We start from the raw sequence: 22,072 nt of genomic DNA on the forward strand, positions 1-22,072 counted from the left end.
TATCCACAAAATGAAAGACCGAAAGCAACACATTCCTTTAAGTTCTGTGTGTGCCTGCCTTTCTCCTTTAAGAAGCCAGAGACAGGAGTGGCATGTAATGCAGCAATCCCATGGCTAGGGACGTATCCAAAGGAAAATGAGATTTATATACCACAGAAACACAGACATTAACATGTATGTTGCAACACTAGTCACATTTTAATACATTTTATGTGGAAGATCTATGTATCTAGTCAAGCATGGCCTTTTTTCTATACCTCCCAAGCATTGGACTTACAGGCATATTCTGTAGGTCCAGTTTGATGTGGTCCTAGAGATAGAACCCCCAGGGCTAAGACTATGCTTTTAGGGTTCATTTCTATAGTTCGTTACGAGAGAAGTTTCTCTTACTGTGTAGAACACCCAGGGCTTCATGAAGCAAGAACTCTACCAATTACACTATGTCCTAAGTCCCATCTGGTAGAATCTTTGTCACATGATAAATTTTAAAGACATACCTGCATGTATGCATATTGTGCATGGACCTAGTATCTGTGGAGGCCAGAAGGTAGAACAAATCCCCTGGAGATGAGTTAAGGATGGTTGTGAGCCACCATGTGGATGGGCGCTGGGAACCTAACCTACGTCATCTGCAAGGCAACCAAGAAGGAAGAGGAAGACCCCTAGTGTGCTTGTAGGTAAAAATGGGACACCTTCCTGAGTGCTGGAAGAGATAAATTAGTAATATTAAAATGTTGGCTGTGGATATATCTGTATAGTGGAATTATAAGTGGGTTTTGTTTGCTGTTTTGTGTTTTTCAAGAATGAGCATATGCTCCTTTTGTAATTAGAAGGAGCAAAGTATATTTATGTAACCTAGAACCTTATGGCAGACAGTACTGAAGAAGCAATCTGGAAACTTCATCCCAGGGGGTGGGACTTTGTCCTAGGCACACGGCTTTCTGTAGACTCTCAAGCGTTAGCTAACATGGTTTTCATTCTGCAGCATGCTTTTAAAACTAATCAACTCTGAAAAATTTTGTGATTTACCTATCTTATTAAAGTAAATTCGTGTGAGTTCTTTAGCTGTGATGTCATGGACCCTGAGTAGGCGATTCTCTTAGAATTCTACCACAGTGTTTAGACTAATTATACATTTCCATGCCTCCAACTCTCAGGGCCCCAGCATGTGTTCTCACCGCTGCCAGCCAGATACCTGAACATGTGGTGATTAAAGCTATTGGTTCGCCTGACCTGAATGAGGCCCCTGTGATTATGAAGCATGATGTGGCCAAGCATGGTAAGACAGTCACTAAGTAGCCACTCTCTAGTCCTTACATGATTATCATCATTCAATAGCTTACTTCAGTTCACTTATATTTCCCATTTATTTTAAAAGTAACCACATATGCAAACTAGAAATAAACATATCAGTTTTGACATTTTTAAATTTAACATTAATGAGGAAAAAATGACAAAGAAGTCTGAATGTTTTCTAGGCGCATAGTACAAAACCATTCTCAGGCAGAATTCAGACCCAGGAGTAAGCCAACATTGGGGCAATCGGGTCTGTGGCCACACTAACAGAGAAACTTAGCTTTCACAGTATTCAGAACCTTCAGCTAGTATTTATTTCTTCTTGGAAGTTTAGTTGGATGTTTAAAACTAATTTCTCATTAGCTGTTTTTATTTGCATAAAGGTTTCAAAATTCTTGAAAGCAATTTATCCTTCAACAGATTGATGCTTCTTGGCATGAAGAGTCACTTGGCATTAAGTTACTTGGAGAACAGGTTTCTTGATAGGTGGCCTACTGTCTATGCTATGCAGAGCCAACCACAGCCATGGTCTACATTAACAAAGCTAAATTAATGACATTTTATTATTCTGTCGGTGTTTTAAATACAATAGGATATGTAAGGATTTGTAAATGTTCTTCAATAACACAAAGGGTACTGTTATTTAATGTAGAAAGATTTCTACTGAAAGTAATTCAAGGGAGAAAGAATCTATGATTTTATTATCACACTAATGCAAAAATAACAAGAATTTTAGCTTCACTTGTTTGAATAGCGACTCCTAAAATGTTTTCTTCACTTTATGATAGAAAATAAATATATATTCCTGCCATTATGGAACAATTATAATTTCTGTACTTTGAGCTACACATAAATGTACTTTTATATTCCATTACACACCAAATCATCAAAAAGCACTGAGGATTCTGAAGGCATGGTTTTAAAATAACTATTTCTGTACATATTGCATTTTCACAAATTGCCATTTTTATTTTAAAAGCAGTTGCTCACAGAATCAACAGTAACAGAAATGAGGGCTGATGGAGAAAGTACAAGTTTATCCACTCTACTGATGTCCGTCTGACCTATAACAGCCTGTACAGTGCACTTCCTCTACAACAGACCCCCTGCTCCTCAGGCCTCCTCATCAGCCAGTGTGTGGGGACGAATCCCTGCATGCCACTGCCTTCACTCATGCTTTGTCTCTATTTGTACTTTCCTGGGCAACTGTATTGGTGGGCACCCAAGTCTAGTAGGCCTTTCCTTCCTACCCACAAACAAATGCAGGCTGTTGAGCAGAGATCTCATCCACGAGGGAACTGTATTTTGAACCTACTCAAGCGAACACTTTCCACTGCCTTACACAGCAAGCAGGAGCGCGCGCGCGCACACACACACACACACACACACACACACACACACACACACACACACATACATACACACAGACACACACAGACACATACAGAGAGACACAGACAGTTATACACAGACAGACACACAGACAGACACACACAAACATACACACAGACACACACAGACATACACACAGACACATATAGACAGACACAGTCAGACAGACCGACACACACACACACAGACACACACAGACAGTCACACACAGACACACACACATACATACACACAGACAGACACAGTCACACACAGACACACATACACACAGACACACACACATACAGACACACACACAGACACATACAGACAGACACACACAGACACACAGATACACACAGATACACACAGATACACACACACACACACACACACACACACACACACACACACACACACACTCACGAACCAGCTGGGGAAGCTGAGGCTGTGTTTTCAGACTCTTGCAGCCACATCAGCCTTTGGTTCTGTTAATTAGCCCAGAGCAGGGCCATCTTCACACTGAGCAGGACAGAACTGTCTTAATGCCCACATTTGTCTTAGTATGTGTTCAGGGAAATGATAATAGGATACAGAGTAAATCCAATATCATCACCACAAGCAAAACAGGTTTAGAGTCAGCAACTTCTCGAGCAATAAATCTAAAAGCACAAACAGTAACTACAATACCTGCAGGGTAGCCCTGCAATTTAAAAACTGGCCAAGCATGGGATACAAATCCAGAATGACTTTCTTATCAGAATTAAAGCAGTGATTAACTTTTGACAATGCCATGCTAAAAAAAAAAAAAAGATACAGAGTAACCATTAAACAAGGAACTCTAGAGCACACAGGTTTTGAACATGTTGAAATGAGACGGCGAGAAAAGACAAGCTCCTTCTATCCAAAGGCATAAATAAGGAAAATGAAAAAGAGGGGAAGAGAAGAGAAAGCCCACCATAAGTTGATAGAAGGGAAACCCAAGATATTAGTTTCTCTAACGTGGGAGTGAACTGAACTCTCAGATTACAATCAACCCAAACAAACAAGAAGCACAACCAATCTGTGTGAGACGCCTTCACACAGCAAACCAAGTACTGCAAGTTATATCAACACCCAAACTAACAGACCTCGAGGAGAAAAAGCACGAACAGTAAGGTAAACTGACTAATTAGTAAATCAATCTAGTTTATAAGCATTTGCCACCTGAAACAATAAAAGAACATTTAAAATACAAACATTTGCACAGCTGAGACAATCCTAACTTACATAATACCGGGAAAGAGACCTAACTTTAAGGAGAAGGAGGTCACACGTTTTAGATAAGACCACTCAACATCTGAACTAAAAGAACAAATATTCAAGAGATGTATTATTTCTGAAGCAGAACAGCACAGCCATATGTGTAAGCCTGAACCCCAAAATGTATGCACTGGGAGATCATGCCCCTGGAAGTGATTAATGGTAAATGAGACCTAGGCATAAGGCACTGATGTAACGGGGAGTGGCCTCTTTCTCCTCCTCCTCCTTGTTCTGGTTGTTTACTCGTTTGGGGACAGAGTTGTGCTGTGAATCTCTGGCTGGCCCGGAACTTGCTATGAGACCAGTTTGAATTCAAACTCAATGTAATGCCCCTACTTCTGTCTCCCACTGACTAGAAACAAAGCAGGAGCGCATGAACACAGTGGTCAGGGTAGCCATCTCCTAATGTGCAATACTGGGGAGCCAACAGACAGGCTTGTAAAGACTATCAGGGTGTGGCCAGCCTATATGCCAATGGAAAATGCTTCAGAATGAAGCCTATCTCACTGATGCCTGGATCTCGGACTTCCACAGAACTAGAACTGTGAAAATCTAACTATCTGCTTTTAAAGTCACTTGGTCTATGGAATTTTGTTATGACGGCCCAAGCCGACTGTTTCACCATGATACATAATGCCTGTGTCATTTTAAACTTCACTGTGGCTCTTTTAAAAAATAATAAAATAAAAACAGTGCAGCACATTTGATCTCAGAAGCTGTAAAGGCTTTTCATAAGCTCACAGATGTTATAATAATATGGTGGTGGTGTGGGGACAGAGAAACCAGTGGACCAGAAAAGAGCATCGAGAACAAATGCACACATCAGTACAAACCTGAGTTCAGCAGTCCGGATACGGGAAACCAGTAAGGAAGAAGAAACTAATTGCTGGATGACTCTCCAACGGTTGGTTGTGTAATACAGAAGAAAGGGAAAACGAGTTCAGTAGGTGGTATTTGACCTTGAGGTGTGAAAAAACTCCTTAGAACACAGAAACAAGAGACACATTTGATTGTGTTTGAAATGAGAATCATTCTTTCTCAACAGACATCTAAAAGAATAGAACCTTAAGCGGTACACTATGAAGATAAACAGGCAATGTAACAAATAAACTGAAAAACACCGTAACTCTGGCATATAAGCATCTAGTACTAGCAACAGTTAGAGCTGACGCGTTTGTTAACTTGCTCACTGGGTATGAACAGGGATTTCATAGAAGAAAGGACGCAAATGGCCAATAAACATGAAAAGTTATTCAACAACAGCAGTTACCGGAGATATGCAAATTAAGTCCCCAGTGACACAGCATTTCACCACCACCAGATTGCCAACAATTTTGAAAAGTCAGAGAGTTTCAAGTGCTGCCAAGGATATGACACGATGGAATGCTCCGCCGCTGTCGGGTAGAGAGTCACCTGCGACCTCGGCTAGGGAGCCGCTTGGCTTGGCTCCTTCGTTTCACACCCATTAACTGATTATTTACTCCGTGTGCATCTGCTGCCATTCCAAGGCTGCACTGTGAACCAGACAGAAATCCCCATGTCAGACTGAAAGTGCCTCGCCCCTACCCTACCTTCCACTTCTTGGACACAGTAAGTTTTAACTCTGTGACCTCCACCCACGTGAACGGAAGCAACACTGTCCCTACTCAAGCCAAGGAGAGAGAGAGCCTACCTGCACATTATCAGAAAGATGGATAAGTGTATAGGACACAGAGAATGAAGTCACATTGAAAATGAGAGAACCAAAGCAATATATAAAAAAATGTTTTAAAATCCTCTGAGTGGACAACCGTCCTATAAGAAGCAAAAGCAAACCTCTGGAGGTGTGCATGCTGGCTGGTGAGCTTCCTCGGAGCAGGAGAGGGCACGCACAGAACAACTTCGGAGAACTAAGGAGGAGATAAGCCATCCACAGGAAGGTTTTGCTTCAAAATCAGGTAAATGGGTAGTTGGTCCCGAAATTTCAAAACTGTAAAATTTCTAACTGTATTTGAAACTGCTCTGTATTTAACACCGTGGAAATACTCTTAGCACACTGATTAGGCTAACCTTCTTTGCTGGGATAATCAAATGAGACCCAAACAATAAAATGGCAAAATCAAGAATTCATAAATGTCACTCTTCACATTCTATATAAAGACTAGTTTCTGCAAGTATTATCAACTAGCATCACAGTGGAAACTAAAGGGAACAATTTGCAGTGATTAGGAAACTGAGAGGAGGAGCTACGATAACCTGGTTACCCAGAATAGATACAAGTTCTCGGGACAAGCCTGCCATGGCAGCATTGCTCGCAATTTGTACTGTGAGGACAGAAACTTTTAAAAGCGCTAATGAACATATGACAAAATTACTTACGAGGGTTTACAGAATAGAAAGTTCTTCCTATAGGCTGCTTCTGCACAGGGTTTACATGAGAAACAATCATACTAGGTGAATATTATTTCAGTGTAATGTTGGCATAAGACTAACTTTGCAACACAGAAATATGAAATGGAAGCTCTTTTTAAAAGGTTGGTAATTATTTTGACCCAATAAGCTGAACTCAAATAAATAATGCTGTCTAGACAATGGATGACAGGAAAAATGTGGATGGCTAAATCAGCTTTGATGTTAAATCAGTACCTGCATACTCAGAAATGTTACTTTTATAGGAATTATTAACAAAGTTTGTGTAACTTATGTCATTAACATAGATATACTTTGCATTTAATGCATTCTTTTAGCCCACTTAACCATATTCCCTAACAAACACTTCTGTCATACTCTTTATGTAAATTCTGAACCTATGTCATAATGGTAGACATATACATGTATATAATTCATGTGAATTATTTGCATAATGCACAAGAAAATAAGAATTACAATGAATTAATATCATTGTATGTCTACCAAAAGCTATGCAACATTAATTAAACTCATTTAATGCTTATTTAATTTCATCTATCAGATCAGAATTACAGACATAATTTTAAAACCTCATTCTAATAAGATGACTGTGTGATTAAAGATTCGGTGTATACTGTTTAATCAAAATAATCTTATTCCTAAACACCTAAGTATTTAAAAATGTCAAGTGAAATTATTCAAGTCTAGATGAGTTGTAAATTTCCAATGAAAAGGTTAATTACAAATGAAAAAACTGCTTTAACTACATAGTCTGTGACATATTTTGTGTAGACAGTAACAATAGATTTAAATACCTTAATATTACCATATACCATATACACACAATGTGCACATATGTACATGTGTGCATATGAACAGTTTCCCTTGGGAGATATACATACGTGAGAAAACCATTTATAAGCAATTTTTTCCTGCATGCTATAAATTAAGGTGTTGGCTTTTTTGCCATAAATTTGATATGTAGACATAAGGTTCTCTACTTCTCTAGCTCTGACTGTCAGTTTCACACTGTTCTGAGGTGTGAAATTGAAACGAAATGGTAGAGAATTGACAAGTGGAAGCACATAAATTTTAACAAAAAATATTCAAATGTCTGAAAAAGGTTGAAAAAAATAATATGTAAGCATTTTATAGCAATGGCTATGCTCCACCTACTGAAATGTCTCAGTCCAAGAATGTCAGATAATCTAGAGTGTATTTAAAAACAGTAGCGGGGAAACATAGACAATAGCTCGTCTTCCTACTGCCTCACAGGAGACGGGCAGGGCTCCGGGAGTAAAGGCTGTGAGGCAGAGCTTCCATCTAGCTGGAGCAAATTTGTGGCTCCCACTTTTGCCTACTTGTAGACAAGATTATTGTCATTTTAAACACTCTGTCTCCATAGCAACACCCTCAATTTCCTTTACTGCAAGCATGAAATCCAAGGTTGCCAAAAAGAATGGTGTGGCAATAATAACACCTTCTATTAAAATTTCTTGTCTTGGTACCATTATTTGGAGTCTCTGAGACACCTTCACGCTTCCTTTCATGTTTTGAATGTGTAGTTTGCACTTCTTGTTTGGGGGAGAGAGAGTATTATTAAGTAGCCCTGGCTTGTCTGGACTTTGGAATGTAGACCAGGCGGGCATTGAACTGACAGAGAGAAACCTGCATTTGCCTCTGCCTCCGAAGTGCTGGGATTCAAAATGGTGTGCCACCACACCTGGCCCCTACGAGGTATTTACTTGTCTTAGTTAGGGTTACAATTGCTGTGATGAAACACCATGACCAAAGCAACTTGGGGAGGAAAACATTGATTTCACTCTCAGTTCCATAAACAGTTCATCATCAAAAGCAAGGAGAACAGGCGTCGGGGTGCTGCTTACTGACTTGCTTTCCATGGCTAACTCAGCCTGCTTTCTTATAGAACCTAGACTAGGCTGCTAGGGATGGCCCCACCCACAATGGGCTGGGCCCACCCCCACTGATCACTAATTAAGAAAACGCCTTACAGCTGGTCTTCTGAAGGCACTTTTGTCAACTGAGGCTCCCTTCCCTCTGATGACTCTATCGTAGGTCAAGTTGACATAGACTAGCCAGCACAGAGCTGTTTTAGTAATACACTTAGACAAGCCTGGATGACCTTTCCTTTTTCTTCCACTTACTCTATGACTTTGGGACAGTCACTCTCAGGACTTTTGTTGCTCATTAGGTGGGGGTGTTAGTTTCTAAACATTACATGCAATTAGAGAAAGTGCTTTACTGTGGTCAGCACACCATAAGATGTCAGCAAACTACAGAGAGGGAAGGAGAGTGGCTATTTTTGTAAGGCGCTTACTTCCTGCTGCTACCCAAGACTCTCTCCATCATTTCGTGATGGCAAAAATCTAACCCTAATACCACAACAATAGCTTGGAACTTATTAACTACTGCATCAGAAATGGCACAGCCTCTGTGCTTTACACACTATCCTTATGGGCATGGTTTATAACGCAGGTATTGTTTTAAGGAGGAATAAATTAAACCATAGGTTACTGATGACGTAAAATGTGGATGACAGCCAGACACTGGACACTGAGTCAATCAATGCCGAAGGGAGGCAGGAATTCATCTACGCTCCCTCCTGCAGTTCTCACCTCTGATTTACATGAACATGCTGTGGAATCTTGAAGCACGAGCTCTGATGGCAAGGTTGGTGTGTGTGTCCCATGGGACACCTGAACCACAGTGATCGCTTCAAAGAGATGAGCAACTCCTCGACACTAATAAGAGATCAGAGCTGCCTTAGTAGCAGCAGGATCAGATCCCCTCCCAATCTCTAAGTCTTTTCTGAATCCAATAGAAAGCAATCGGGCTTAAACTTGAGGTTTTCTACTTAAAATGCCCATCATTTTCATCTTTCTAAAAAAGCGACATCTGAACAGGAAAACTGAAGCTAATTTAATGTCTTGCCCGTAGGGTTTTCGGAGCATTGCTGTGATCCCAGCAATGGCGGGATGCCGTAGCAGGGACTACCTTGTACTGAAGCAGGAAGGGGTCTGTACGACTGAGAGAGCAGTACTGGGAACACATGGTGGTCACGGTTGTACGTGGCTCTTTCTGGGTTTAATCAGGGAGAGCGGAAATAATGCTGATTATCAAAAATAGTTATACTTTACTTAAATAGGCTGTAACTTTGGAACTTTCCTAAACCTTTTAATTTTCGTATAAGCTCAGAACTGTATACAAAGCAAGGGTTAAGGAGGAGAGCATATGAGTCAAAAATAAAAGCAATGGTTACGACCAATGGAAGCTGATTTGAATAACCGCCATGGAACGCATCATGTGACATCTAAATTCTGTGTACTTCAGCCATATGGTGCACATCAAAAGTACCATAAAGTGACTGAAAGATTTATTTTGAACATTGAGGAAATCTCACTTGGGAGCAGATGCCCAGACTGGCTTGGAGACAGCAGGTTTCACTGGGTGACTAATCGCATTGCTGGGGCATTTTTGTAAAGTCTATAAAAGGATATTTAGTAGTAAGACACATGAATATTGATGATAGGGAGCAATATGGACACTTGAAGTCACCGCTGAAGAGCAGCACGAGTGTCCTGAATCTTAACACAAACGCAGCTTATTCCTATGCTCAGAGAACAAATGCCCTTTTGTTGGCTTTAACTCTTCCAGAGAGAGATCAATGAGGAATCCGCCTGAGTAAAACACCCATGATTAAACTCTTCAAGTACGGTTAACTCAATAATAATTTCTCATTTAATCCTTCATGTCCTTAGAGTAGCTAATTCTGGATAAAATCGAAATCATTATAAATTTTTTTTAAACCACTGAGAAAGTCCATCTTCAAGAATGGATGAGGAGGGCTTGTGAGATGGCTCAGCCTGGCAATCTGAGTTCGATCCCCGGGACCCGTATGGGAGAAGGAGAAAAAGGGCTCCTGAAAACTGTCCTCTGACATGCATATATAGATGGTAGCACATGCACACAGGTAAATACGTGTAAATTTTTAAAGAATGTATAATAATAAAAAGCATGTACAAAATCATATGAAAACTCTCCTAGAATTTTCTAGCTCATTTGGCAATTAAAGAGTATTTTTAAAATTACTGGGCATGGGGGTTGGGGATTTAGCTCAGTGGTAGAGCGATTGCCTAGCAAACGCAAGGCCCTGGGTTTGGTCCCCAGCTCTGAAAAAAAATTACTGGGCATGATGATATATATCTACAGACCTCAAATTAGGGAGGACTGATGCAGGAGGATGGCTGTGAGCTAGAGATTACCCTGGGCTACACAGTAAGATACTGTCTGAATAATAAATCATTATGTTATTAAGTTGTTATTTTATAACATTGAATTATATTTATTGTTGTTGTTGCTGTTGTTATGCAAAATAAAGTTGCCTATGTCCTTCACTTGGGGTCTAAAGTTGATTAAGGAGAGCAGCAGAATATTTTGAAAACCCATTTCTCACCTGATGTCTCTCCTTCGATATCAGCTCTTTGATATGTGAATATAAGGTGTAAAAGACACATATTTTACAATTTGGACTCTTGTAATTTTATCATTCTCAGAGCCTATCATTTCTGGCCCTGAATATTATAGAATCATCTTACATGTAATTTTTCGATGTTTAAAATCTTCAGTTGTCAGATCTTATAATGTCACACTTTTTTCCCAGAAGAACCAAGTCATCAGAGGCCTTCAATCCCGGTTCGAGAACTGCAGTCACCCACTGGTAATAATGACATTGCAACTCAAGGTCGCAAAGATCCTGGGGCAGAATAAAACGACACTGAGAAACCAACATGAAACTCTCTCCAAACAGCCACGTCCCGTCTGTTTAAAAGCCCAGTTATAAATTCTTCATAAGAGTAAGCTAGACGAGAACAAGGATGACACAAGCACTTCTAAAAATTTTCCTTAAATCCCACTTCTAAAGCGACAGCATTTAAAAGATTCATATGGTTTGTCTGCAGAGTTCCAGACAAAGAACAGGTTAAATTCTGATATGGCAGGATGAAAATGGGGCTTCCAGGAAAATCTAGTTCACATAAAACATTTGCAATAGAGTCAAAACTGGATTAAAGTAATGAAAATATTCCTCTCTACTCATAAAAAGAGAAAACAGGGAGAGGAGATTAGCTTTTTTTTTTTTTAGATCAAGTCCCCCCCCCCCCAATCCCCAATAGACATTAAACAAAACAACAACAAAAACCTAGTTAAAAAGTAACACAGCAAGCGCTGAATTAATCAAGACAACATTCTTCACTGACAACCAACAGAACCTTCCTCATGATTAAACATAAGCGAAACAGCTGGGGGTAGACCCAATCTAGTTGAGTATACTTAGGGAACAGGATCGTGGGGATGCAAATGCTTGCAGAAATGAAAGTTGCAACACAGGTAAAATTCTCAGCCAAAAATTCCCCCCTGAAAAACCAAAAGGGCAGATCTCGTATTCGTCGGGTACAGGACACTTATGGGAAAGACTCATTTTCTCTAATTTCCTAAAGCAGGACGGTCAGGGTCACATGACAGCCCTAGGTAAGGTCAGAGATTAAACATCACACCAATGCAAGCAAGAGTGGGATTGCCTCAGGTGTTAATTTTAATTATAAACTGTTAGGTTAAAAATATCTGGAATTTTGTTTGATCTACCTGACGCCAGCACCAGGAAAAATCGAACATCCCTTCTTGGAGTGGCCACACATTCCAGTAGGAGGCTCCATTGAGTTGAGGTCAAGGACCCTGGCTTAGTCATTAATAATTCTTTTTTAAATGAATATTTATTTATTTATTTTATGTATAAGAGTATGCTGTTACTCCCTTCAGACACACCAGAAGAGGGCATCAGATCCCATTACAGATGGTGTTGAGCTAGGAATTGATCTCTGGACCTCTGGAAGGGCCGTCAGTGCTCTTAATAGCTGAGCTATCTTTTCAACCCCATTAATGATTCTTAAAAGTATCCCGTGTTACTGGCTTGATTTATCTAGCCTCAAGGCTGTTCATGCCATGCAGTGGCAAAAGGGGCCTTAAGTGTTGACCTGAACTCACCCGGTACAGCTCCCACTCACTCCCTAGGCCCTTCAATCTGTGACCTTTACTCCCTCCTTTCTATTGCAGAAGTAAATTTCATTTTTCCTCTGGAACTCATGCACTATCCTTCTCTAATATCATCCCACCAGTGCTTAGCCAACTCAGGAGCAGCCCAGACCTAACTGAAAATACTAAGTCTGAAAGAACAGTGCTTGGGAACCACCAATGAACTAGCAGGTCAACCTCCCAACAGAGCCCGTTTGTAAGGTAGCTGTTATTTCTAAACTGCAGGACAACACTTATGCTTATCAAGGCTTCTGAATAACCGTGGAAAGACATATGAAGAACTACTGAAGGACTATGCACAAGAGGTTCAGTGGGAAACAACAGCTGTTACGGCGATGCAGAGACAGGGAGAGCGGATGAGAGGAGCAGCTCAGATCCAAGGAGTTACATGAGCTTGGACAATTCCCTCCACTCATTTCCTACAATGGCCAGCACATCCCAAGGAAGCAAAAGTTATAAATGTAGGCCACGGGGATTTCTTTTTACTTGAGAAATGTAACTAAATCCTGAACACAAAAGTCAGTGCTTCAGGTGAATTAAACTTTTAGAAATTATGGATTTACCTGACAGAAATTTACTTAACGGAAATAGATAATTTCTTCGTCAAAATGTACAAACATTTGCTTTTGTTTGTTTCTTGGCCTTCCCAATGCTATGATTTTTTAATACCATTCCTCATGTTGTGGTGACCATGAATAAAAAAATATATATGTATATGTATGTATATATATGTATGTGTATGTATATATATATGTGTATGTATGTGTATATATGCATATGTATATATATATATATATCATTGTTACTTAACTGTAATTTTGCTCCTGTTGTGAGTCATAAAGTAAGTATCTGATATACGACCCCTGTGTGAGGTTCCTTCGACCCCAAAGGGGTCACGACCCACAGGTTGATAACCACTGACCTACATGTGCAGATCAGGCTAGTGCTGTTGCCAGTTTGTTCGGAAGAGGAATCCAATGTTGCTTTCTTGGTTCCCACAATTCCACGCGCTTAGCACTGTATCAGTCTCTCTGACAGAGGCGATTTAATTTACTCTTTCACCTTCCCAACTGAACTCTGCCACTCACAGCTAACAAGAGTTAGGGTTAGGATGACTCACAAATCCTTCTATAAGCTTTTCACTGTCAATCACTTGGGATGTTCTTTCAAAGACTCTTATCATAGGGAGCCTGCGGAGTACAAACCCCTCTAGGCAGCAGTTTTCAAAGGTGCTTTAAAAACAAATTGAGGGGCTCATCAGAACATCCCGGTCTCTGATCCTGACAGAGATGATGGGGTGGGGGCGGGGTGTGCAGGACGTTGCTCACTGTGTGCTTAGCATACACACAACCCTGAGTTTGATTCACAGTATTCAAAAAAGAAAAATTAAAAACTGAGAACAACGAAATGATCATACCGGTGCTGTCCTACGAAAGGTGGCTTCCTTGAGGTTGTCAGTTCTGGGGTAACTGCTCCATGTAAAATCACCTAGTGTTATCAGACAGTGTTTTGTTTCAAAATCTGAGCCCTAAATGTGTGATGGACGTAAGCATCACACCCAGGGTGCAACAGGAAGCTTGGCGAGCTTGGTAGAGCACTGAGTGCAGCCACTTCTGCAGCTTTCACAGCACCCACTGCTCTCTCCTGTGGTTCTGCCTTTTTTCCCTTCTTTTCACAGAGCAGTGGGACTCGCAATGGGGTGCTTCGTTTCCCGCACACAGCCCAGGTTCCCTAAGGTCTGCTGTTTTGTGTGCACACGTAACACAAGTGTTTGATGGAAAGGACATTTGAATAACTGCACACTCAGGAATGCATGCATGAGGAGGAAGGCTCCAACAGGCTCGGAAGATAAACATGAACCATTCAGCGGCCAGCTAAGCATGGATATGAAAACTGGTCATGTGGGCCCCATACAGCACCTGCTTAGGCTTGACTGAACAGCAGCTTCTCACCTGGACCTTCTCAGGGGCAGACATTTGGGAGGATGTAGGGCAGCAGGCTGACCCTCCAGTTACAGGGTGGGATGGCCTTTGCTCTGTGTCTTGTCCCCAGATATTAACGTGGCTCAAAACCATAGTCATCACTAGGCAACGGTGCAGGCCTTTCCTTAGGCAAGTTTTGATAGCATCATATTCCTTCCGTGTTCCCTCCACTCCCTGCGTCTTTCATATCCTTTGCGATGTGAACATCGTGTGTTATTCTCCCCCAAACAACTGCAACGTTAAAAATTCAAAAAGCACAAAAAAGGTTAACTATAAGTCCACTTTGCACAGTAAAAAGTAGATAATCAGAAGGACTTTGGACAGTGTTCAGTTTCCTGTGTGATAGAATACACTGTTTTCTCTTTTTTATCTCCCTCTCGCCTTCCCCTCCACATGAACACATATACAAATACACACAATGTACTTTTTATATAAAAATACTGTGCTCTGTCTTACTTGTTTGCCCTTATATCAGATACATTATTACTTGTCTTTTTTTTTACAGATTTATCTCATTATTTTAAATTACTGCTTAATATCACAGCACATAGACTAACAACAGTTATTACTGTCATCGGCTGCTATGTGTGGAATGCTGTCCTCTGGGCATGACAACACTGCTGTTACCTTATTCAGAGTGGCTAGGACTGCCAGCAGGGGATGCTCCCAAGATCTATTCTGTCCCCCTACAGGAGGATCATAGACCTTACCTGAGCTTCCAGTCTCTCAGAGCTCTAAACCCTCTCCCTCGCCCGCCTCCCATAGCTGTAAGGGATTCTGCACTGCCTCCATAAAGTCGCAGAAGATGCTGGAGTACACAGAGGCTCGCTGAAGGGGGTCCCCATTTATGCAGCTTCTGGAAGGCCACCACCCATGCTTACTCAGGACATTCTGGTGACACAGCTATTCAGGGTCACTCATTTTCCTGTCAGTAAGTCCAATAGTTTCCCTGCCTTATCAAGATGGACTTGAATGGAAACATTTCTTTGATGGAGTCCCATCTGATATGCATAAACGAATGTTCATTTCTTCTTCAGGATAAGTTGGCAACTATATATATATATATATATATATATATATATATATATATATATATATATATATATAATCAATTATATATATAAAATTTCCACCACAAATAATACTATAGTAATAGTCTACAAGTGTAGTATACATATATATGAAATGGAAAAATATTGTTTTCATGCCTTTGTATACCTAAAGCATGCATGTTGACTAAACCCAGTAGTGAAATGTATGAAGTTTGAATTTTGATAGTTATCGTCACATTACCCTACAACTGTGCGCACCAATCTAGATTCTACCGACAATAGATGTTCATGATCGTGTAGTATTTGGTCTTTTTCATTTCTAAAACTAAGAAAAATGGCATCTTACTATCACTTTAAGAAGGGAGTCTTGGGGGGCTGGGGTAGTAGCTCAGTGGTAGAGCACTTGCCTAGGAAGCGCAAGGCCCTGGGTTCGGTCCCCAGCTCCGAAAAAAAGAACCAAAAAAAAAAAAAAAAAAAAGAAGGGAGTCTTGGGGCTGGGGAGAAGGCTCTGTAGAGTGCTAACCACACAGATACCGTGACCGGAGTCCAAGCCCCAACACTCGTGTAAAGGCAGGGCTTATTGGCACACACCTGTGATTCCAGTGCTGGGGAGGCTGAAACAGAAGGATCCCAGAGGTTTGCTAGCCAGCCAGTCTAACCTAAGTGACAAGTTCCCAGTTGAGTAGACCTTGAATCATAAAAGGATGTGGAAAAGGAACAAGGAGAACACCCAGTGTTGACCTCTGGCCTCTACATGTACCCAGACACATACACAGGCACACACAGAAAGGGAAGAGTAAATCCTGATAAAAACAACACTAGCAAATACTGTATTGAGTTCTTCAGAGATATTTACAGGTCCTACATGCATGGGCTTTAGCCTCAAGTCCAGCGACTCTCAGTTTGTGGGCTGTGCTCCCTGGGAGTGTTGACAACCCTTTCTTCACAGGGGTCGCCTAAGACCATTGGAAAACACAGAGATTTACACTATGATTCATAACAGTAGCAAAATTACAGTTATGAAGCAGCAATGAAAATAACTTTATGGTTGGGGGTCACCACAACATGAAGGAGTGTATTAAAGGGCTGTGGCGTTAGGAAGGCTGAGGACCACTGCCTTAGTCAGTGTTTTGACTGCATCGTTTGTTATACGCAGATATTGTAGTTGGGGTCACATATTGAAGGACCAGGACATTGATCTCAAGACACTAAGAGTCTAGTATGTGAGACTGATGGTTTTAAAAGTGATATGTAGTATCATGTCCATGCATGGACTTCGACCTCACTGGGAGTGGCAAGGGAATAAAGAAATGACAGATGGACAGGGGGACAGGATATGGGCTCTCAGCCTATATCCACTACTCATTTTTTCTCCTATTACTTCCAAGGTAGCCAGACTCATTCATAAAAGCTTCCCTAAGAACTGAGGCCTGAGAACCCCACCCACTTTGGTCTTGTTTCCTGACTTCTCTCTCTACCCCTGCTTCCTCCTGTCCCTTCCCTTCCTCCCCCTGTATTTCCTCTTTCACTATATAAGCCTGCTCCTCTCTCGGGAGCCTTCCTCCTCTAACTATGAGAGTTCACTGAAGCCCAAGTCTACACCCTTGTTCCAGTCCCTTTTCAAGGTGCCACTTTGCTGAGGCCTTCCTCAATCTCCAGGGACACATCTGACTAGGCAGTGAGGGAATGAAGACAAGAAACAAACAGAGAGGCACACACACAAAAAGCTGAGGTCGGGTGCGTGGACCGGGGCTCTCTGCAGGAGAAACGGCCCAAAAAGCTGAGCGTGACTATTGTCTACGGTTGAACAGGGAGGCAAGATTCTTTCACACAAACAAAGGTGGGGGCAGACTTTATGGTATACAGCTGGATCAAGGAGACCGAATTAGCTCATCTTGATAGAAGCAATCTCTGTGGAGGAGCTCTCTTATGTGGGCTGAGGGGAAAAGGTACGGTGGACATTTTCTGCACATACTAGCAACAACCCCACATGAGGACCACCAGAGGAAGGCTCGGCCATCTTTCTCTGAGCCTCATCCTGGCAGAGGGGTTGCTCCACCGTTCCTGTACTTGTTTGATTGAGGCTACGGACTCCTGGACAGGGCCTTGTGAACAATACACATGCAGGCCCTCACACCCAGGGCTCTTTCTGCTCTGTACAATGTTGTGGGATAAATACACTAACAGGATGGGTTTACTGCCTGAGCGCAGAACTAGTTCATTGTGGGCAAAAAGGTTGTTTTTTAATATGTTTTCTCATTTCTTTTGAAAGCTATTTTATAAATATATTTAAGTATGATAAAAGAAAGACGAATATGATTCTTTGGTCAACAAAAACTATCAGAAACAACAATAGCTAACAACTAAAAGTTGTGTTAATATATACAATACATATATATATATATCAGATCAGTGATTATAATCTATATGCTGAAATAAGAGGGAGAATAATTTATAAATTGCCTACATTGATACTTGTTAAGAGTTTTCCAAGTCTGACTAACAGATAAAGCAGAGCACTTATGTCCTCCAATCATGTGACAGCAGTTTTTTAGGTTTTCTTTTAATTAGCAAATCAAAGTACAAACTTTCCTCTTCTGTCCTTGTTCCTCTTCCAAGTCACAGAACCATTAAACTTTTAATCCATGTTGATTCCTGCTAAGTACTGGATTTGCTACACCATGCTAAATAAGCGTGCCCTTTAGCATGAGCTGTGTCAAGGATGGTTAATTACACTGCTCAGGAAGCCCCTTTCCCAGTCAGACCTGATAAAATGTGATGCCGATGTTAATGCCACTGATGGGCAAGCCTGCTCTTTCAGCTTTAAATCACCACCCCAGCCGGCCTCCTAGTCACAAAGGCTTTACACCTTTTCTGTGGAATAAGTGAAGCTCCCTGACCACATTCGCTCTCCCCCCCCACCCCACCCCCCGTGCCCTTCTAAGTTCAAACTACTGTATTGATTATGGCGCCTACTGTCGCCCATGCAGAAGGTCAGGCAGAAGAAGCTGATGGTGTGGAAACCGGGAAGAGTGTGCGTTTATGTGTGCGTTGACGTCATACATCTAGGTGTGCACTGTCCTCACTGCTGTGTTTGTTACGTTAGTGTTCCATTAGTGCACTGAGCAAATTCTACTTTCTCTCAGGATCATGGCAGGTGTCAAGTGGAGTAACAGCTGGGGATGAATGAAGAATTAAAAGCAGCTGATTCCCCAAGACATCATCCTGAAACTCTTTCCCACTGAGGTTGACCCTCTGGGGCCTCCACAACCCAATGCCTCACATCCTGTTGCATCCACTTGCAGCTGCTGGGCCCTGACCCCACATCTCCCGCCAACACTGCCCACCTGAAGGTTTCTCTTGAGACGTTAGCGTTACTACAAGATAGCTAAGGGGCAAGAGGGATTAATCTGTGAGCGACAGCAAGCATGTTTACTGAGCATCTACTGCACAGTGGGACACAAATGCATCCTTAGGGCCCTCTGCAGCTCACACAGCGGTCACTTTCTGGTCACCTTGTACTCCCTCAGCTTGCCATTCTCACTTCATCTTTACCTCAGCCGTGCAGCCGGGTCTGTCACCTTCTCGCTCTGCAGATGAGGAGACTCAGTCTTCACTAGCAAAACCATTTGCCAGTGCTCGCACAGGGCTTGGCTGCGATGTGGCTGAACCCTGAACGCTTCGGAAACTGCAAGCCATCCCACTTCTAGAAGCAGAACTGGTATACACAGACCCAATACCCCGATCCACGGACGCTTGGTGTGGGTCTGTTAGCACAACAGGCATGCCCATGGAACCACTGTAACTGAGAATGGATGGCCACAGGCTGTTTGCCGTCCACGAAACCCCCCAGACTGCATTTAATCATGTTTAAATCACAACCTGCTTTTGCTTCTGTTAAAGCAAAATGGTTCCCTGCTAACTGCTTCTTGACAAGTACTCGGCGCACGTTGGTCATTCTCACAAAAGCACAAGAAGCCATGCAGCTCCCACGTTCTGCCCAGCTGAGGAAAGAACAGGGCTTAAGCGTCACCTCTGTCCTCTCTCTGTGGTGATACCACAGATGGCATGGAAGATGCCACAGGAGTTATCAAGTGTAGCTACCTTTCACATCCCATTGACAGACTCATGACAGAAACAAAGCAGGGACTATTTCTTTTGACTTATGGTTTGCTGAGGGCTAAGAGGCCGCTTGGCTGCATGCATTTGAATAGAACACATGAAATCAGAAATCTGTGTCTGAGCAAAGCCGTTCACCTAGTGGCCAGCCAGGAAGCAGAGAGACGGGAATGGTGGCTCTAAGCTAGCTTTTCCTACCTCTCTTCCCTGCTCTCCGTCCACTCATTCCATGGGCTCTGACTAGCCACATTTATGGAGAGTCTTCCCCACTCAGTTAATACTCTCTGGAAATACCTCATAGACTCTACCCATGCAGATGTGCCTCTCTAGTCTCCTGTGTGATTCTAAATCTAACCACCACACCTTTCAAAACTGTAGGGGCATATGACATTCATAGCGTGCCTTTCCTGCAGATCGATCTGTCTCGTCAATGTCCCCACCCCTTTGTGTCTTCTTCACTGAGGTTAACAGTGGTTCTGACTAGGGCTGCAGGGCAGGGGCATTTGAGAGCGTTGAGTTGTGATTCTATGGCTGTACCCCAGCGGCTGATCATTCGGTGTGAGGCGGCCTAGAGATAAGCAGTGAAAGTGCTTCTGCTTGTCTATTTATCTTTGTCCTTGTTGGGTAACGTGAAGAATTTAATGACCAGGCCATAAGGGTCTGAACTGAATCACAAATTAGGGTACTTCACTCTGAGTTTATAGAAGCCAGGTACACTGTGTGCGTAGGTGTTCAAAGAGTTACAAATCTAAATTCTTCCTCACCTGGTGTTGTGGATTCTCCTACTGAAAGCTGGTCTAGGGTCCTCTTTCAAAACTTGTATTCTGGAACCCCTGGGGGAATTTCAAATCCCAGCTGAGCTGCTGCGTGACTCTGGGTGGGGGGTTGACTTAACTTTACCGCACTTCAGTTTCCCTAGCACTCCTGTAGGAGGTTAAAAAGACTAAATGAGGGCTGGAGAGATGGCTCAGCGGTTAAGAGCGCCCGACTGCTCTTCCAGAGGTCATGAGTTCAATTCCCAGCAACCACATGGTGGCTCACAACCATCTGTAAAGAGATCTGATGCCCTCTTCTGGTGTATCTGAAGACAGCTACAGTGTACTTCTATATAATAAATAAATAAATCTTTAAAAAAAAAAAAGACTAAATGAGTTCAGTGTATAGAGGGCAGGGTATCACATTAGCTTGGACATTAACTACTACTACTGTTATTTACTAAGTCCTATAATTTACACCCCTTATCACACATGTCCCATTGAATAGATACAAAAACAAAATTTGTTGCTAGGAATCTGGTGTTGGGTAAGCCTGTTGGAGTTGAGCCTAGAACTGTGCTATAGACTATTTCTGTGCTGTCCCTATTAAAGAAGGAGCCGTGGCCATTTCAGAATGCCTAAAAGAAATGGCATCCACCACTCTATACATCTCATAAGTAGGAAAACTTTGAACACTGATGGTGTAGATGATGAAATCTCACTTGGCCCATCATATACTTAAATACACAGACTCCAGTAGTTCCAGTTAGACAATGGTCTAAAGGAATTTCACCTAACACACAACGTATAAAGCGCAGAAACTGCTGGTAAAGAAGCTACTGTGCTTCATTTCTGAATCTTGCAAATACTCGTCCATTTCCGGAGCCCTCCAAAGAAAACCTTTATCAAGAAGGGATAGTCTTTGCTTTGTTTTCTTGGCTTTGCCAGAAGACAGAGAAGCTTCTAGAAGGTATTTCTTCTAAAAACAACACTAGAGTCTCAAAAAACAAAACCAAATAAATACACAAAAACCTCTCTGGTGCTAGCATTACCACAGATCTATAACAATCACTGATCAATATCATGTTTGAAATCTCATCAACAAGACATTTGGCTGAGTGCCCTGGTGGTGTTACAGACTTCCTAAAGGGGACCAGAAGACATTATTCTGCTAAACTCTAGATTCCTCAGTGTTGCCTCAATCTCATAGTCTTAGTCCATTTTGTGCTGATCTAACAGAATAGCTAAGACAGGGTAATTTATAAAGAGCCAACACTCACGTCTTACAGTTCCAGAGAATGAGAATGAGGGCTGTACCAGGCAAGGACTTTTTTTTGCTGTAGAAGACATCACAAGACAAAGGCAAGAGGTCAAACTTACAGATTCACTCCCACCTTTTCATGATGATGGCGTTACTCCACTCATGGGGGAGGGGGGTGTGTGCTCATGAGCTAAAATCCTGCCATGGGCCCCACTATTCCACACTATTGACACTAGGGATCATGCTTCCAATACAGACTTATGGGTGACACAATCAGACCCTTAGATTTTCACACTAGGATCTTGACTTCACAGCACCTTTCCAATTGCAAAAGGAAAAACAGTGCAAGTTATCCAATGATTGACAGTGGATCATGAATTCATGTTGGTCATTTGTTTTAACAAACATGCTATGCGGCTAACTCTAACTGTAGTTATG

At 41.9% G+C, this 22,072-nt stretch overlaps 1 protein-coding gene, 1 long non-coding RNA gene and 1 pseudogene across 8 annotated transcripts in view; 2 read left to right on the plus strand and 1 right to left on the minus strand.

Moving 5' to 3' along the window:
- The window catches only part of Zfp385b (zinc finger protein 385B), a 378,470-nt gene that overhangs the window by 243,578 nt on the left and 112,820 nt on the right, over window positions 1–22,072 (minus strand). The gene's annotated exons all lie outside the window — the stretch shown is intronic.
- On the plus strand, window positions 334–419 carry LOC120102119 (small nucleolar RNA U3; annotated as a pseudogene).
- LOC120101584 (uncharacterized) lies at window positions 5,459–13,317 on the plus strand. The gene is made up of 3 exons (XR_005502260.2): window positions 5,459–5,906; window positions 11,039–11,095; window positions 12,691–13,317. It is a non-coding gene; the product is annotated as an uncharacterized LOC120101584 (long non-coding RNA).

This window comes from Rattus norvegicus, chromosome 3 (assembly GCF_036323735.1).
Source record: "Rattus norvegicus strain BN/NHsdMcwi chromosome 3, GRCr8, whole genome shotgun sequence".
Taxonomy (NCBI): Eukaryota; Metazoa; Chordata; class Mammalia; order Rodentia; family Muridae; genus Rattus; species Rattus norvegicus.